At 33.1% G+C, this 17,731-nt stretch overlaps 2 long non-coding RNA genes across 17 annotated transcripts in view; one reads left to right on the top strand and one right to left on the bottom strand.

Annotated features, from left to right (window-relative positions):
- Positions 1-19: 19 nt before the first annotated feature.
- On the bottom strand, positions 20-7,581 carry LOC149031902 (uncharacterized). Of its 7 annotated transcripts, none has more exons than XR_016177215.1 (4): positions 7,222-7,581; positions 7,025-7,113; positions 2,292-2,429; positions 20-2,208 (listed from the first exon to the last, which is right to left on the bottom strand). It is a non-coding gene; the product is annotated as an uncharacterized LOC149031902 (long non-coding RNA). The 7 variants fall into 7 exon arrangements; XR_016177219.1 differs by having other exon boundaries at positions 7,217-7,581; XR_016177220.1 differs by having other exon boundaries at positions 20-237; positions 1,068-2,208; positions 7,025-7,581.
- Positions 7,582-9,536: 1,955 nt separating this feature from the next.
- LOC107072204 (uncharacterized) overlaps positions 9,537-17,731 on the top strand; it is a 65,905-nt gene continuing 57,710 nt past the window's right edge. For all 10 annotated transcript variants that reach the window (XR_016177227.1, XR_016177229.1, XR_016177228.1 and 7 more), the window contains exon 1: positions 9,537-10,019. This is a non-coding gene — a long non-coding RNA (uncharacterized LOC107072204). The remainder of the gene's footprint in view (positions 10,020-17,731) is intronic.

A 17,731-nucleotide genomic window follows, 5' to 3' on the forward strand; every position in this document is an offset into this window, starting at 1 on the left:
GTAGGTATATCAATTGACTTTGATCTTTGGAATGTACGCGAGTACATTAACTTGAACAATTTATTTTAATAATTAATAATTCATTTGATACACAAATGATGAGCGAGTAAAGTACTAGAGTGAACCACTATAGTGGTGTCTCGTTTAGAGAGATGGCATCCGTGACAGCCACAATAGTAACGCGTCGTACTGGAAGATGGCATCCGTGAAAGCCACTATAATGGCATATCGTCCTGCCTAAAAGGTTAACCTTATTAACACTTTAATATCACATAGAAAATATCTGATTTTACAGGGATAAACTAAAAGAACAAAAAAAAAACAGAGAAAAATTGAATTGAACGAGTGGTAGGAAGGGTTTGTTAAGAGTTAGAGAACATTCATCTGATATTTTAGCGACTCGTACGACGTTTAGTTTCGGAAATTAGAAACGTTATCTCTCATTTCTCATCTCACTCTGCTATTGCACGCCTCATAACCATCAGTCCGGGCGCAAACGAAGCTTTTACGAGCGTACGTAGCTTCCGTTACTTCGAGCTTATAATGGCGTTAGAGTACAATCAGCCAACGAAATCTTCATTTTGTGCTGTACCTCACGTTCTCGATTTGAGAAAGTTCTTCTCCTAGTACATTCATTGAATCTCACCAATATATATACATAACGCTTTTCATCTATTTCTATCTATATTTTATATTTTCTTTCTTTATCTTATTTTATCGTGAAACACAGTGAAAACATTTTCCTCCCGTTGACCCAAATATATTCTCCCTTGTACAAATACTTGATTTATTTCTTAAGAATTAAACAAATGTATATATTGTCTTCTATCTCATTCTCACGCAGGTTAGAATCTTATAAATTCTAAATTACAAATCTATAAATAAAAATGTCGTAGGGTAAAATCATTATTACGCGAGAATAGAAACAACACAGTGTTTTTAAATGGAAAATAAAAACCGAACTGAAAGAGAAGGAATATCGATTGGAAAACAAAAAAAAAAGGAAAAACCATGAGAGAATTGAAAATCCCTTGGCAGTTGTGTTATTTATCTAAAAGAGACTATACCGAGATTGGTAAAGGAACGATCGTTCAAAGTACAACAGCTGTGCTTCTCTCTAGCCAGGTAAGTGTGCAGGTTTTCTTTCTGTCTTTCTATATCTCTCTTTATCTCATGCATTGCGTGTGTGCATTCGCGGACTAGGATGGAAAAGGGGTAGTAGAAGAGACGTAAGGTGGTGGTGATGGTGGGGTGGCAACGATAGTAGTAGTAGTAGTAGCTCGTTGAAAGGGCTGGTTTTGATTAGCTCTGTAGACAATACCCACTCTCTGATACCGTTGTGATTCTCTCTCTCTCTCTCTCTCTCTCTCAATGTGTCCCGTCGACCACCTCCACCTCCTCCTCATCCTCTACCTCCTAGTCTTCATCCCTTCTCAGTTTCACCTTCACCGCAGCAAATGCACCAGCAGCAACAGCAACAGCAGCAGCCACTTTGTACGCCGACTGTTTTGTGTCTGACAAACAATAGGCCTGCACCACTGACAGTGCACAACTACTACTACTACTACTACTACTACTACTACTACTACTACTACTACTACTACTACTATTATTACTACCACTAGCATCATTACCACCACCACCACAACCATTACCACTACCACTACTAATACCACCACCACCAATAGTATAAGCAGAGAAACGCAACGATCCTTCCCACGACATCGCAGAATCGCGCGTTGCTATCATCGTCATCGACTCGTACCAAAGTATACGTCCGTTAACTAGAACGGTGAGTTCCTCAGCCGATATGTAACAACAAAACTGAGGAGAGAAGAGAATAAGGACCCTTTTAGTCTAGTTACTAGATTTCCTATCTATCTATCGAATTAAATACCGTGTATAGTAGACAGATCGTGTCGCGATAACTTTTGAGGATACACTAACCACCACCAACCATCACCACTATTACCACCTCAACTTCAAACCCTCTTTTGCACCCTCCCTCTCTCCCTCTCGTACACATATACACACGTTCACGTCTTTATCAAAGTCCCTTTCCTCAATCCTTCGTTTCCTTCAATGCACAAGGTGCTTCCCTAAAAGGGAAACGGTGGTGTGTTCGTGCCCGTAGTTCCTTCGTCGATCTAATTGCGTACAATGCCGCCGGAGTATCGTTCACGTGTGCCCATTGTCATCCTGTTGTCACTGCCAGACGGTAAGTTTTGCGGTAAATATATATATATTGTATAATCTATATGCAGATAAATAATATGTGTATAGATACATACATGTGTATTACGTATAAAATTGATGGCCTTTTAGATAATAATGTCCATCATGGAGAACCATGATAAAAGAATATATCACTTTGTTTCCATGATTGATAAAGTCTTTTTCAAATTCAAGGCCATTTTTATCTTTTCCACCTGTTATTCAAACGAGATAATATTTTGCGTTAAAATTATTCTACGAGTAAGAGTGAATTCTATTGGACTAAAGAATGGGAGGGAGATGGTGGGATAAAATTTTATGTTGTTTTGTGTCTTGTTTCAACTCTCTGAAATTATAAGTGAATACTAATTTGACTGCATTGAATAGTTTAAGTATTAGAACAAAGCTACTGTAATAATTATAAAAATATACCAAAATTACAATGAAATGCACGAAAGTATATAAAAAGTAAAGTTAGTTACGTCATATTACGTAAATCTGAAGGAAAACGTGTGACTCTAATAAAGTGAAATAATTAAATTGTAATACAGCGTCATCTATCGAATACTTACTGAACCTAAAGACTTAGATAACCTCTTTTCCACGTATTATAGAAACGAAATAATATTTGCTTTAAAATCATTCTTCGAGTAATAGTTAATTCTATTGGGCTAAAGGTGTATAAGGAGGGGGAGGGGATAAAGGTAGGGGATATGTTGTTTGGAAAGGGAACGAAGCGTTACCATAATTGATACGACTCAGAAACACACACATATATATATACGTATACGCGATTGCACGAAATGGTGTAACTACGCAACACAACAGTTGGCAGCCTGTACGGAAATTAATACGAACAACTTACTTAGGACTAAATGCAAAGTTAGCAGCAAAGATTTCATAGACTTCGCTAGCGGACCCGTTCTTCCCAAGGGTTCCTATTGTTTCAGATTTCCAACTGTGGTGTAACCACCACCAACACCAACACCAACACCACCACCATCATCCACTACTACTAGTAGCTAGCTAGCATCGCTAGCGTTTTACCACCACCATCAACACTTTTGCTATGATACTTTAGCCCTGCACACCACCCCAACCAACCATTTCACGTCGTCGTCTTTCTCAGATTTTAATTTTCTCTCCTATCTTCGCGCGATACCGGTATACTGTTTGGATGAAAGGGAGCTTATCTACCTTGCGTCGCGTGCAACGCAACGTCTGGTATGCATCTACGCATGTGTATCTACATATATGTGTGTATGTGTAAGTGTGTATATGTATGTAGAAGGAGGTATGTTGCTACGAGAATGTTTGAAAGACTAAACAAAGGAAACCTTCCAAAAAAAAGAGATGGAAACAATTTCGTAGGGTGGGGAAACATAAGGGCTGAGAAAGGGTGGTGGTTTCTTTAATTCTTTTTATTTTTGTTTTTGTTTTTTACGAGTCCACTTACCTATGCATTTCCTTTTCTTTCTACTCAGAGTGTGTTTGTGTGTATGTAGAAATGATAGAGAAGGGGTTGAAGTAGAATAAGATGACAGTGAAAGAACTTTGAAATAAAATTGTTCTGATGAATTTTAAACGCATTGCATAATTGTTTGGGTGAAAACAAAAAAAAACAAAAGAGTAAAGCACAAACATAGAGACAGAAGGAAGGAAGGAAGGAAGGAAGGAGAAGGTATAAAAAAAAGGGGGATGATGATTTGGTCGACATCCTACCACCGTTGCACTTGATTGGAAATTACTACTCTACCCTTTTTCATACCTTTTCACTTGGTGAAAGAATAAGTAGTAGAGGAAAAGCACATGAAACAGAAGAGAGAGAGAGAGAGGGGTGAGGTAGGGTTAAGGGTTGGGATTGGGGGAGGGGTTCCATCTATTGCTATCATCACCATGTTTGCTAGGTGTATCAACGAATGCAGAATGTAATCTTTTTTTTTTTCCTTTTTTTGTTTCTTCTCGATGTTGAAAAAAAAAGGAGAGAAACAGAGAGAGAGAGAGAGAGAAAGAGAAGGAAGGGAATTAAAAAAAAAATGGAAGAGAAAAAAAATTACAAGCGAGACTATACGACGATGCGATGCGATGCCGATGAGATGATCGATTTGAATTTAATTAAAAAATATTTAAACCAGCGTTACGGATATATACGTCTAGGCTTTCAGGTTACCACCACCCAATTCTCCTACCACCACCTCTCTCTCTCTCTCTCTCTTTATTCAACTCAAGTAAATATTAGACGATACGAGCATCGGGTCCGCATACCGCGGTTAATTTCCTTGACGTGTCGCGACGTATAACCGTGTACACCACATATGCTTGTATAAGTTAATAGTAGTGTTGGTAAGTTGGAAAATAAAGGTAAAAAGCTTTATAAACTCTCTCTCTCTCTCTCTCTCTCTCTCTCTCTCTCTCTCTTTTTCACTCGAGTCGAGTTGAGAGAGAATGGAGGAGAGCCCAAAGGCTGCTTGCTGTTTGCTGCTTGCTGCTGCTTGTGGATAATCGTGCACAAGTAAAATTAAAAATTGCATTATCGTACTGGTACTGGTGGTAGAATATACCAGTAATGAAGGCGGGCCCTTAATGTGGCCGAAAGGCACGTTAAATAAACTGGCACGCGCGAATCGCCCTACGCCTTCTTTTTTCTTTTTGCTTCTTTCACTTGTTGTTTTTTTTTTTTTGCAAGCTTTCATCCGCTCACACGTACACACACGTGTACACGTATATATGTTTACAGGGGTAGGTTATAATATCTATTTGTGTGAAAAGGGAAAGGGAAAGTAGACACTCGCGTTATGTTCGTTTAATAAAATATTCTTATTATTATTATTATTATTATATGTACTTTATTTAATTTATAAAAAAAAAAGGAAAGATGGAAGAAGAAATAAAAGAAAAAAAAATGAATAATATATATATATATATATATATATATATATATATATATATATATATGTTTAATTAATTAATTTTACCGAAGTGGAAATGGGAATATATTATATTCGAAGTGAGAACGTTTTCTTTCCGTACGTAAATGTGAACCACATTTCATATTTACCGATCGATAAATAATAATAATAATAATAATAACAATAATAATAGTAATAGTAATAATAATAATAATGTATCACATATAAACCATTGGCGTCTTGGTGAACGCGTTTCATAACGAATTAAATGAGCGTAACCATGTACACTAGAGAGAAAGTGTATGTAGTTACACGTATATGTGTATAAGAGAAGAAAGGGTGGTGAGGAGAGAGTGGGTGGGTTGGTGGGGGAGGAGGGGTGCACAGGGTGAAACGGGACGTCGAGCGTATTGGATTTGTTCATACGGGCGTTCTCTGCGGCGGCGAGAGAAAATCCGACTTCGCGTGGAATTTTTTAATTAGCAAAGAACTTGGAAAAAAAAATAAAAAATCCAATGTGTGTGTAGGTGTGTCAGAGAGAGAGAGAGAGAGAGTGTGTGTGTGTATGTGTGTGTGAGAGAGAGAGAGAGAAGTCGATGCGACACGATGGCCCGTTACGCTCAACGAATAAAGTTGTCGACGTTCGAAGGTACTTTCCGCATGGACGGATGCGGGCGGACCGATCGAACGACACGGAAACGTGCTTGCCTGCTTGCTTGCTTGCTTGTTTGTTTGCTTGCTTGCTTGCTTGCTTGCTTGCTTGCTTGCTTCCTCTCGAAACGATGCGTCTATCATTGAGAGAGAGAGAGAGAGAGAGAGAGAAGATCATTGGAGGACGAGTGTCATCGTTAGAAAAAAACTTTCAGAGATAAAAAAATAAAAAAAATAATACTAATATAACGTACGTAATAAAGCAATTTTTTTTTCTTTTTTTAATTAATAACTTTACCCAAGTGCATACTTTAAAGTAAGAGAATTGCAATTATTAAAAAGTTTATATGTCGGTGAATTATTTTTGTATTTCTAATTGTTTGCTCGTGATCTACATTGTGTTGTTACGTTTGTAAGATAGTTAGGATTGTTTCTTTTTTTTTTTATTGGATTAAAAAAAAATATAACGTAAGTTAGTAACGAGTTAAACTAGTGAAACAATTTGTTATGATAACACAGAGACGATTGAAATATTATCAGAATAAAAAGAAGGGTTTTTACGTATGCGATTGTAACATGTCACACGAGATTGTTAAAAAGTATAAACATAGGAAAAAATATCACAGAAAGAGAGGGAGAGAGAGAGAGAGAGAGAGAGATAAAACGATCTATCTCACCCTTACATCTTTATCTCACCAGTGAAGCACCCCTGGTGGTGCCTGTACACGTCGTTGTCCATGCTCCCGGGGTGAATAAGGGTGGCGCCACGCGTAATGGGCTTACGACAGTGTTAAAAACCCCTCTTATCCCTTAGCATAATGTCATCCGAGATCCCGATAAAACTTCCGCACAGCACCGTTAGTTAAATGACTCTACGAACGACTTTAAATCGCTGAATTTGTTCCGTTTCACTCTTGTGTGTATTACTTTTTCTTTCTTTCCTTTTCTTTCATCCCACTTTCTCTCTCTTTTATAATATCCCTCGAATTCTCGATTAAACCAACCCAAAACAAGAACAAAATGATAAGCTGTGTTTTTTTTGTTATTCGCGGTTTGTCGCGAATGGCCCATGTCAACGATACATTCATAGAAACGATTAGCATTTACTTTCTTTTTTATAGGTCCCATTTTGTATAACAACTAATGATTAAAAAAAAATCCACAATTTTTATTTTATTACATGTTTATCTATTTATTTATATTTTATTGGATATTTATGATATTTATCTTGCAAATAAAATTTGACTCACCAATGCTTGTCCGATAATTTCCACATGGCATCAACGTGGAACCATCGGCGTTTGTTCGATAATTTCCGCATGACACCAACATGGTGCCACTGACATATAATATTAAATACAAACAAATACATATATATATATATAAATAAATAAAAATTGAAAGATAAATGTAAAACAAAAGTATGGAGAATCCTACAGTACCATACCGGCCGTAGGGTTTGCATATACCGGCCGATATAAACGCAAAGGTAGAAAAGGTAAAGGTTCTCGCGAAGTCGGGAATCATTCACGCCTTGGACGAAGGGGCGCGCATAAGCTTCAACCCAAAACTCCATACTTGGACGCATGCTTCCATACGAATGCGAACAGTCCATAATACGTCCCATATATGTATATATGTATATATGATAGAAGTAGTAGTAGTAGTAGTAGAAGAAGAAGGAAGAAAACGAACAGTCCATAATACGTCCTGTGTATGTGTATGTGAGTATGAGTGTGATAGAAGTAGAAGAAGAAAGAAAGAAAGAAAAGATAGGTTAGAGTTAGCTACTAGCGAACAAACTGAGTACACTAGTAAAATAGTATGTGTGAATGTAGGGAAAGAGGGAAGAGGGGCTTGGGGGTATTCGTCTTCAGCCCCTTCCTACGACCGTGGCAACGCTGCGATGGTCCATGGGCGCAGCGATCAATGCCACCGTCGGCTCACTATGATTCATCCCCCACCATAAAAGACCCGTCGCCATGACGACAGCATCCCTCTGGTATCCCCACCAATTGGACAAACTTATACATGGTGGGAGAAGAGACTATCGAAAAGCCACCGAAGGGGTAAAACCATCCCCCTTTCTCTCTCTCTCTCTCCTTCTCACTCTCTCTTTCCGTCTTTCTCTGTTTTACTTTGACCAAGTAGCGCCGCCGCAGCAAGGAATTTCTACCTAGCCGATGTTCTCTTTCTCTCTTAGGGGTAGGGGGAGAAATGGTAAAGGGATTTTCACCCTCTCGTACGATCCTACGCGTGATCCGTCAAGGGTCAGGTGGGTCACTTCAGGTGACTCGGACACTGGCCAGGACACTTCTTCTTCTTCTTCTTCTTTTTGTTAGTTTTCTTCTATGTTTTAAATGACAACCCCCTACCCAATCCCATCCCCCTTCATTCCCATTACTTTCGTTAGAAGAGAGTGTGTCATAAATTTGGGTGATTTGAAATTTTGTTGATTTGTTTGATTTATTTAGAAAATATAAATAAAATATAGGAAAATGAGACTTTTATTTAATGTTTGCTTTTAAAGATTGTAAAAGATATAGTCAGATATTAGTAATTTATCTAGACTAGATAATATCGATGTTGATAATATATCATAAATCTAAATAACACGTCTAACGTGTGTGTGTGTATATGTATATGACAGATAGTACATCTTTACTTTCTCATAAGTTTCAGTTAGGAAAGTCGGCAAGATTGATCTTTGCTTTACCGACTAAAACCAACTTTGTTATATAGAAAAACAGTAGAAGGAAAGAAAGAGACAGAAAATGAGATAGTCAGAGGGGTAGTAGGAAAGGGGAAGAAAGAGATGGGTCAAATGGAGAATGAAAGAGAAAACTCGATGCAGTTGTAAATCGAATTACCCGGCCTGTTGAAGATAATGATATTTATGCGTGTCAAGTGTACAATATGTGTTATCATTTACCCATACACATATACATATAAATATATGTATGAATATATGCCGTTAAAAGAAAAGAAGACACGAAGAAAAAAAAAGATATGAAAAAATGGCGGGAAGTTTTTGAATATATACGTTACCCTAATAATGTTTTCCCCTTTGTAAAATGAAATGATAAATGTCATCTTCTTCTTCTTCTTCTTCTTCTTCTTAGTTTGATTTAAACTTGACAAAAAAAGAAATACTTTTATTCGATTTTCTTGAATGACTGACTGAGTGAAAGATAACTAAATTATCAAACTTTATAGGTTCAAAGATTTGTTACTTTCTCTTTCTCTAGAATCAACAACAACAACAAATTGTAAAAACGTTCGATGTAGAACAGAAAGAGAGAAAGGGAGAGAGAGAGAAAGAAAGTTAATATATACAAAACGAGAAACACGGGCAGGGAAAAGCTTAGGAGGTGCTTGCAAGTCCACCACGGGGGTCTTCTCGAGCACAAAGTTTTCACATTGTCATTTGGGAAAAGCGAAAAGGCCGAATAAGAGTAAAAAAGGTAGATAAAAGAGAAGGGAGGAAGGAAGGAAGGAATGAAGAAACGTGTATATATATATATGTGTGTGTATATAAGTGTGTATGTATGTAATGTAGTATGCGTGAGTGTAAGAAGGAGACAGAAAACCCGAGGTTGGACCCACTAGGATTCATCCCCACGAGGAAGGGGTAACGTCTAGCATGTTAGGGGTACAACCGGTGGTGGGAATATTCGAGGGGAAGATTCGAGGGGTGGGGGAGCTATATAAGACCGGTGCGAGGGGGGGAGAGCTCAGTTCGTTCAAGAGTAGCGTATCGGACACGTCGTTCAGTCGAAATTCAGTCGTAGTCGAGACGCCGGAGTATTTTAATACAAAAAAAAAAGAAAAATATAACAGGGCTCGTTTCACACGTACTACGGGGATCGTCAACTGATAATAATATTCTTATCGTATATTATAATATTTTTTTTTATCTATCTATCAATCTATCTATCTATCTATCTATCTTTGTTTTATCTCCAATTTTATAAATAAATTTTGCGCTAACATTTCGAGAATTTATCTCGGGTTTTGATTTCTTTTATTGGTAATATTTGTAATATTTGATAAATACAATTCGCGAAATAATTCAAAGGGTTTTCCGTCATTTTCGTAATCATCATCGTCACGTCTTTTGGCAACTTTGGCATCATTGGCATCATCGTCATCATCTTTGTGAAGAGAACGAGACGAGGATGTTCAGAAGGTGTTGTATCTTGACAGATATTTCACTTCGTACTGGAAAACTTCCATATTTAATATGTAAGTACCTTAGATAATATCTATATATATAAATATATATATAAAAATATATATTTTGTTAAAGGGTTGACGTTAATAATTTCGAGCCATTTTACAATATGTTTTTGAGACAGATAAGATCGTTTTATCTTTATCTATCTAGCTGGGAAGCTAGGCTATCTATCTTTCTCTCTCTCTCTCTCTCTCTCTCTCTCTCTCTCTCATGCTCTCGCACTCTCTCACACAAGTATCGGTCGTACGGGATCGATCGGTTCACGATGAAAAGGGATTACCTCGTTCGTAACGTTCGGTGCGTATGTCGAAAGCTTTGCTTTTTTTTTTATGTTTTTTTTTTATTTCTTTCTCCCTCTCTCACTCACTCACTCTCTCTCTCTCTCTCTCTCTCTCTCTCTCTCTCTCTCTCTCTCTCTCTCTCTCTCTCTCTGTCTCTGTCTCTGTCGGTATCTCTGAAGTAGAATGTTGAATTTTCAAAAATTTATAGATATGTACGTAAAAAAAAAATATGGTAGGATAAATATATTTAGTCAAACCTATCTATGGATATCTTATCTCGTTTTTCGTTTGAATTATATTTTTTCCTTATCGTATTTGAGAATATTTATATTATTTGTAAAATTAATTAAATATTATGGTTTTTATGATATTATATATATTTTTTTTAAATTTTTCTTGTAAGTAAATTAGTATAATTTGTTTTTTGTTTTATTTTGTTTATAGATTAATCAGACTATCTTTAGAGAGAGAGAGAGATGGTAGATAAAATTATTGTGTAGAAAAAGAAATTAATTATCGCGAAATGAACTAATGATTAAACATAAAAATGTTATTTTCTTTATTGAAATGTGAAATTATTACAATAAACTTATTTATTATTGCAATGTTTAAACCACACACGTGGATTTGGATTATTTTCTATTATCAAATATTTTTAAATCATTTTTATTTTTTTTATTTTCTATACTTTTCGTAAAAGTTTCGTAGTTGTCGTGGCGTCAAGTAAAGCAAATTTGTACTTTTTCCCTTCTGATTTGTCATTTCTTTTCCTATTTTTCTCTTCTCTCTCTCTCTCTCTCTCTCTTTATACATAAACGAATTATTTTTAATGGTCCTCTTGGTCGTCTCATAGTCGTCGTCGTCGTCGTCGTCGTCGTAGCAGCAAGTTCTTCATTTTTTCTCGAGGTTTTTCTTTTTACATAGAAAAAAAAAAAAAAAAAAAGAAAGAAAACACAAAAATAAAAAGATCCTCAACGAAAGAGTGTATCGCGAAAAAAGCTTGTTTACAAATTGGTATACTTTGAGCACGACACGGACCAAGAAGAAGAAGATGGGCCCGTGTCTTTTACCATTAATGGTATCGAGGTTGCATCAAAGTCACTTTTTCTTTTTTTTTTTTCTTCTACTCTCTGTATATATTTACCATCTCATCTTTTTTCGTTGTATTTTGTTTTTAAACTAAATATTCACGTACATATATTACACATATTGTATATAAATTAAATTAATAATATTATTAATTATAATAACATTGAATAAATAATATTATTAGAATAGAGTTAGTTGATTTTCAAATGAAAATACGAGAGAAAATACGTAAGAGAAGAGAGCTGTGTTAGTTGTAACAAGAACATCATGTATATATATGTGTACACACATAATATATTTAGTATTATATTTGCCTTCAGTAGAAAAATTGACGCATCCACTGTGCGATAAAAAGTTACTAACCAATGGGAATAGAAAGAGATAGAGAGAGAGAGAGAGAGAATTGAAATAAAGAAAGATACTAAAATAGTACGCGCCTAATTAAGTCATACATCCATGCATGTACTAACTGTCCTTTTTTTTTTTTTTTTTTATTACTAGAGAATTTGTTTTTATCGTGTGTTACGTTTATACACTCGACCAATGTTCATATATATATATTATATTTTCGTGTATTTATATAATAAAATATAATTATATAATTTATAAAAATATAGAAATTATAAAACCTAATAATTAATTAATAATTATTATATATATATATATATATATTATTATTATTATAATATTATCTTCTTAATAAATATAAATTAGGTGTCACGTTGTTTGTCCGCAATGGACTCGTAAACTACTGAACCAATTTTAATCAATTTTTCCACACTGTGTGCAGTTTCATCCAACTTGATAGATAGAATAGTTTATATAATATATATATTTATTATAAAATTTAGAAATATAAAATTTAGAAAACATAAATATATCATATATAATATATTTATAATAAGAATATAATTATTATTATACTATTATAACAGATAAATAATAATTGGTAGTAATAATATTATTTTAAGTATTAACATCTTTATAATACTAAAATGTTATAAAATTCTTGGGAGGGTAGATCATATTAAGAAATTGACTATATAAGGGTTGAAATATAATTGTGTAGACATATATATACGTTGAATAAATAAACTTAGTATGAATACAAGGTACACAAGCACGAACAAACAAATTTTCAAATATTCTTTCGAAATTGTAAAACACAATGGACCACAATGGTATATTTCAAACGTTCAACCATACAACACACATACTTACACATACATACACCCACATAATAAACACAATACACAACGTAACATTCTTTAGAACAGTCACAACCAACCCACATCGTTCCATTCTTTTTGGTCAAAATGTTAGAATGAGAAAATAAAGAGAAATGGTAAAAAATGTTGTAGCAGTGGTTCTTTTTTTATGGTATTTTGATAGTACTTCTCGAGGTTGGGTTTTCATGATAGTGGTGATGTGATGAGAGTATTATGGGATTAAGAAATGAAGGAAATAGAAAAAAAGAGAGGATAAATTCTTTATGTACTCTTTTTCTTTTTTTTTCTTTTATTTCCTGTCGTTTATTAATACTTTTTATTATACTTTTGTGAAATATCACATCACATGAATCAACACGAGCTTTATTTTTGCGTTAAAGTTTAGATGTGTAAATATTTTATTGCAATACATATTCACACACACATATATATATTTTTTAAATATATCAATATCTATTGACTACATATACATATGTACAATATACGTACGTATTAATTTATATACAGGGTGATTCACAAGCTCTTGCAACCTACTATCATACTTTCCAAGTTATTTAGGTGGCAAGATTTGGTGAATCACCCTGTATATATAAATGTGTATATATGTGTGTGTATAGATATGTAACTGAAATCACAGGGTTTTTTTTTATTCAATTTGTATAGTAGGGAAATTTTATTAGTTCGATACATTTTATTTATTTTTGTCAATATAGATAGTCTTGTGAAAATTTGATTACACTCGGTTTTCAATATTTTCAAATATATCGAATGCTTCCCGTGAAAATATAATGACAAATTGTTTTAAATAATAATAATAATAATAATAATAATAATAATAATAATAATAATAATAATAATAATAAACTATGCTAATTGCTTATACAATTCGTTGAAATTAATTTAATGTTAATGCACACATTGAAAAATGAATCTGATGTTATATTTACTTTAATGAGGAAACGAAAAACATTACCGATATATAAGTTTATATGTTATCATCATAAACTAACATATTCACACACATACACCACATATACACGCAGATAAAAAGAGTATCATTTCCTATCTTCACTCTTTCTCACTGTATTCTTTGCTAATCCGCAATCAGAAATATTTCGCATATTTTTTCTCTTTCTATTTATCTATCTATCTTTTTCTATCTCACCACCATCACACACCATCACACTGTTTCTATATAAAAATTGTTTTTAAAGAGAGAGAGAGAGAGAGAAAGAGAGAGTTAGGTGGTACCGTTAATTAATATACTAATGCGAACGTGCCTCATTAACGGTTTCTTTCATTAAATATTCACACACTAGTCTAACTGCTTATGTGTGTATGGGTTCCTCTTCGTTCCTGCATCAACATCGATTCAATCGCATTGTGAAAGGGTCGCCAAATGAAAACTTGTCGTTTCATATACCCTTTTACCTACAGCCCGTATACTTCGTATCTTTTCTTCTCTTTTTTTTCTTTCTTTCTTTCTTTCTTTCTTGGTTCACGAGAGTGAGAGAGAGAGAGAGAGAGATGTTGGTATAGTTTACAATGAAAATGAGTAAAATGAATGCCATTTATGTTCTCGGTATCATTGTTTTTATTAATATAAGAAGAAGATAAAAAAATTAGAACAAATTTAGGTTATATCGAAAAAAGTTTATTTACATATATATAAATATCTTTTTTTTTAAATAATAAATATATTTTTATAATACTAATGTTATAAAACGTAGATTTGTAGTTTTAAATTATTTAAATGCAGTTAAATTTAATCTGAAGAAAATTGTGTTACGTGAAATAAATTGAATTTTAATACAGCACCATCTATTGAAAACTTAGAGAACCTCGAGACCTAGCTAACCTCTAAATAAGAAATTCTTAAATTAGGAATTAAAAATTAAAAAACAAACGTGTTGAAAGAGAAATAACAAAAATTTCATTAAGTTTAGAATATTTTTGAAGTTCATTGCAAACAAACAATGTCACACTGAATTTTTATATTTATATTGCGATTATAAATTGAAATATAAACTATAGTATCTTTCAAGTTGGATGAAATTGCACACAGTGTGAAAAATTTGATTAAAATCGGTTCAGTAGTTTACGAGTCCATTGCGGACAAACTACGTGACACCTAATTTATATAAATTGATTTTTAGTATCTAATGTAGTCATATATTTATTGATTAACTACATATGAAAACAAAGTACAATATTTTACAATTGATAAGATAATTTATAATTTAAATCATAAATTTTTATTGTCAATAATTAAAGTAATAATTTTCATTTAGATAATGTTTTGAACACGTGATCACAAACAAAAAACGAAACGAGAGAAGGAATGCAATTGAAATTGATAAAATAAATGTGTGTGTATTATTTACAAACACATGATTCATGTTGATAATAATGATGATAACGTGTGACATAAAGCTGATTCAAGCGTTTTCAATTTGTAAATTTTGATGTCAAAGGTGTGTTTCCCTTCGGTTTTGAACTGAGCAATCACTCGAATAATATAATCGATAAAACGATAGAAACGAATTGAACAACATCGTTGATACATTAACAATCGTGATATCATTTAAGAGATTTAAAAATCAACCATTAAACTGTTTGAAATTATTTCATGAAGAATCATTATTATTTCACTTGTTTATTAAAATATGAATCAAAAAAAAAAAAAAGACTTTAAACTCTCTGTATGCTTTATACATTTGAAAACAAATGAAATAATTTGAAATTATTTAACGAAGGGAATAATTATTATTTAATTATTATTGCACTTGTGCATTAAAATATATGAAAAACTAACTTACCCACTATATACTTTATATACTTTAAAACAAATGAAACAATTTGAAATTATTTAGTGAAAAAAATAATTATTATTTTATAATATTATTTTATAACACACATTTGTGTATTAAAATACGAAACAAAAACTTTAACTACTATAATATATATTATATTATTTTAAACAAATGAAACAATTTGATATTAATTAACGAAGGAAATAATTATTAATTAATTATTATTTCACTTGCGTATTAAAATACAATAAAAAAAAAAACTTACCAACTATACTTTATAACGAATATAAAGAAATTTAAATTTGATCACAGATTGATCGATAGACAAAAAAAAAATAGGAATAGAAAATAAGTTAGGAAAAAGAAAGAGTAATGCAATTTAAAAAGATTGTTCGAAGTAAATGGAAAAGTGGGACGAAAAAAGAAGAGAAAGAAAACATATCCAGAGAAACATCCCTTTTTGTGTGGACCATTAATCTCGTCTTTGTCGGAAGAAGAAGAACACACTTTTCGGTGTAAAAGAACATTTTTTTTTTTTTTATATATTTCCCTCCTTTTTTCTCTCTCTCTCTCTCTTTCTTTCAATTTCTCTCTTTGATACTTTAAGGAAAAAAATTTCCGATAAAATTGCTCGATAGTATCTTGAAAACCGCACCTAGTATAATTTTCCTTGTTTTTTTGTTTGTTTTGTTTTTTTTTGTTTTTGTTTCCCAAAGGCGGGGAAACAGCTTGCCGAATCACGAAATTGTTTGCCGAATTCCATAAACTCTGATTCGAGATTGTTCGATGCCTCTGGCAAGTAAACGATTCCGTTTGGAAACGTAGTTTTGAGGAAGAGAGTGAGAGAGAGAGAGAGATAGGTCGATAGATAGATAGATGAACAGATAGAGTGAGAGAGAGAGAGAGAGAGAGAGAGAGACCGGAATCGATTGATTCCGGTCTCGAAAATGCCGAATTTCAGCTTAACGATTGGTGGCTGGGTGTGAAAATGTTAATTTAGGGTAATAAACTGACCTAGAAACACCAAATTATATATATATCTAAAACAAAAATCAATCTATAACTTTTTAATATATATAAATTACGTGTGTGTAATGTTGTTTGTTCGCAATAGACTCTTAAACTACTTAATCGATTTTAATCAAATTTTCCACACTATGTGCAGTTTTATTCAACTTGAAAGATAGGATAGTTTATTCTTATTTGTTTATTAACAAAGAGTCATGATTATCTCTGTTAGTTCGATAAGATTCTAACAGATGGCTAAGGTAAGGTAATAATTTATATGACAAAACAACGTTTGCCGGGTCAGCTAGTTGATTATCAATTTAAATACTTACAATTAATTATATCCAAAGTCATAATTATCTATCCATATTTTCATTTGTATAAATATTAGGGGTAGCAAAAAATAATCAAAATTTCTTTGATGAGTACACTCACGTTTAGTTTGTGTCAATGAAAAAATCGAAGGACTTTTAAAAAAAAAAAAAAGAATTGAACAATTCATAACAAAAAGTGTTAGAAAATGATGACAAAATGTTTTGTTGATTAACATTTAAAACTTCTTTAATAAACAAATGTTTTTCATCAGTAAAGAAAAATTCTGATTACTTTTTGATCCCCGCTAATGTATTTAAAACTACTCATTTTAATAATTATATGATTATTTTGTTATTTTCAAAGCTTTTATTTATCGATGTAACGAGCCGTGCAAAAATACAATAATTCTGGGAATAATTTAGAGAATTTGTTGTCCAAGTGATAGGCCAAAGAGAGTGAGAGAGAGAGAATGAAGTCGACGTTAACGATAATATCGTTGGCGTGACGCACGGTGTAACCAGACCGATGTCGTTGGAAGCTGCACAACACCCGGGCTTCATCGTCATTCATACCCGAACGTGTATAATCCGTCTCTATGATTTAATCATAAGCGCTCATACACCCATCCACACACACACACACAGTGAAATTGGTGTGTAAAGTCATGAAAATTCAGCCGATCCCTGTCAAGATCAGAATCCTCAACGGGCTTTATTTTTTTCCAACTTTGTTGTTGGTTGTTGTTGTTGTTGTTGTTGCTTCAGAATTGCATCAGAATTGCATCAGACTCGTGTCAGAATGATTATATTCATTTTTACATTAATACGATTAAAATTATTTTATTGACAATTAGAAATTGATCATACTACATACATGTGTTATATGGATTCACAAGAGGCAAGTATGGTTAAAGTATGAGATTGAAATTTGATCTGCTTTGAAAGTTTGTTTTCTTTCTATGCTTTCAATTATTCATTCATATATA

The sequence above is a fragment of the Polistes dominula genome, unplaced genomic scaffold (assembly GCF_049000335.1).
Source record: "Polistes dominula isolate Pdom_NZ unplaced genomic scaffold, Pdom_raw_medaka contig_83, whole genome shotgun sequence".
Taxonomy (NCBI): domain Eukaryota; kingdom Metazoa; phylum Arthropoda; class Insecta; order Hymenoptera; family Vespidae; genus Polistes; species Polistes dominula.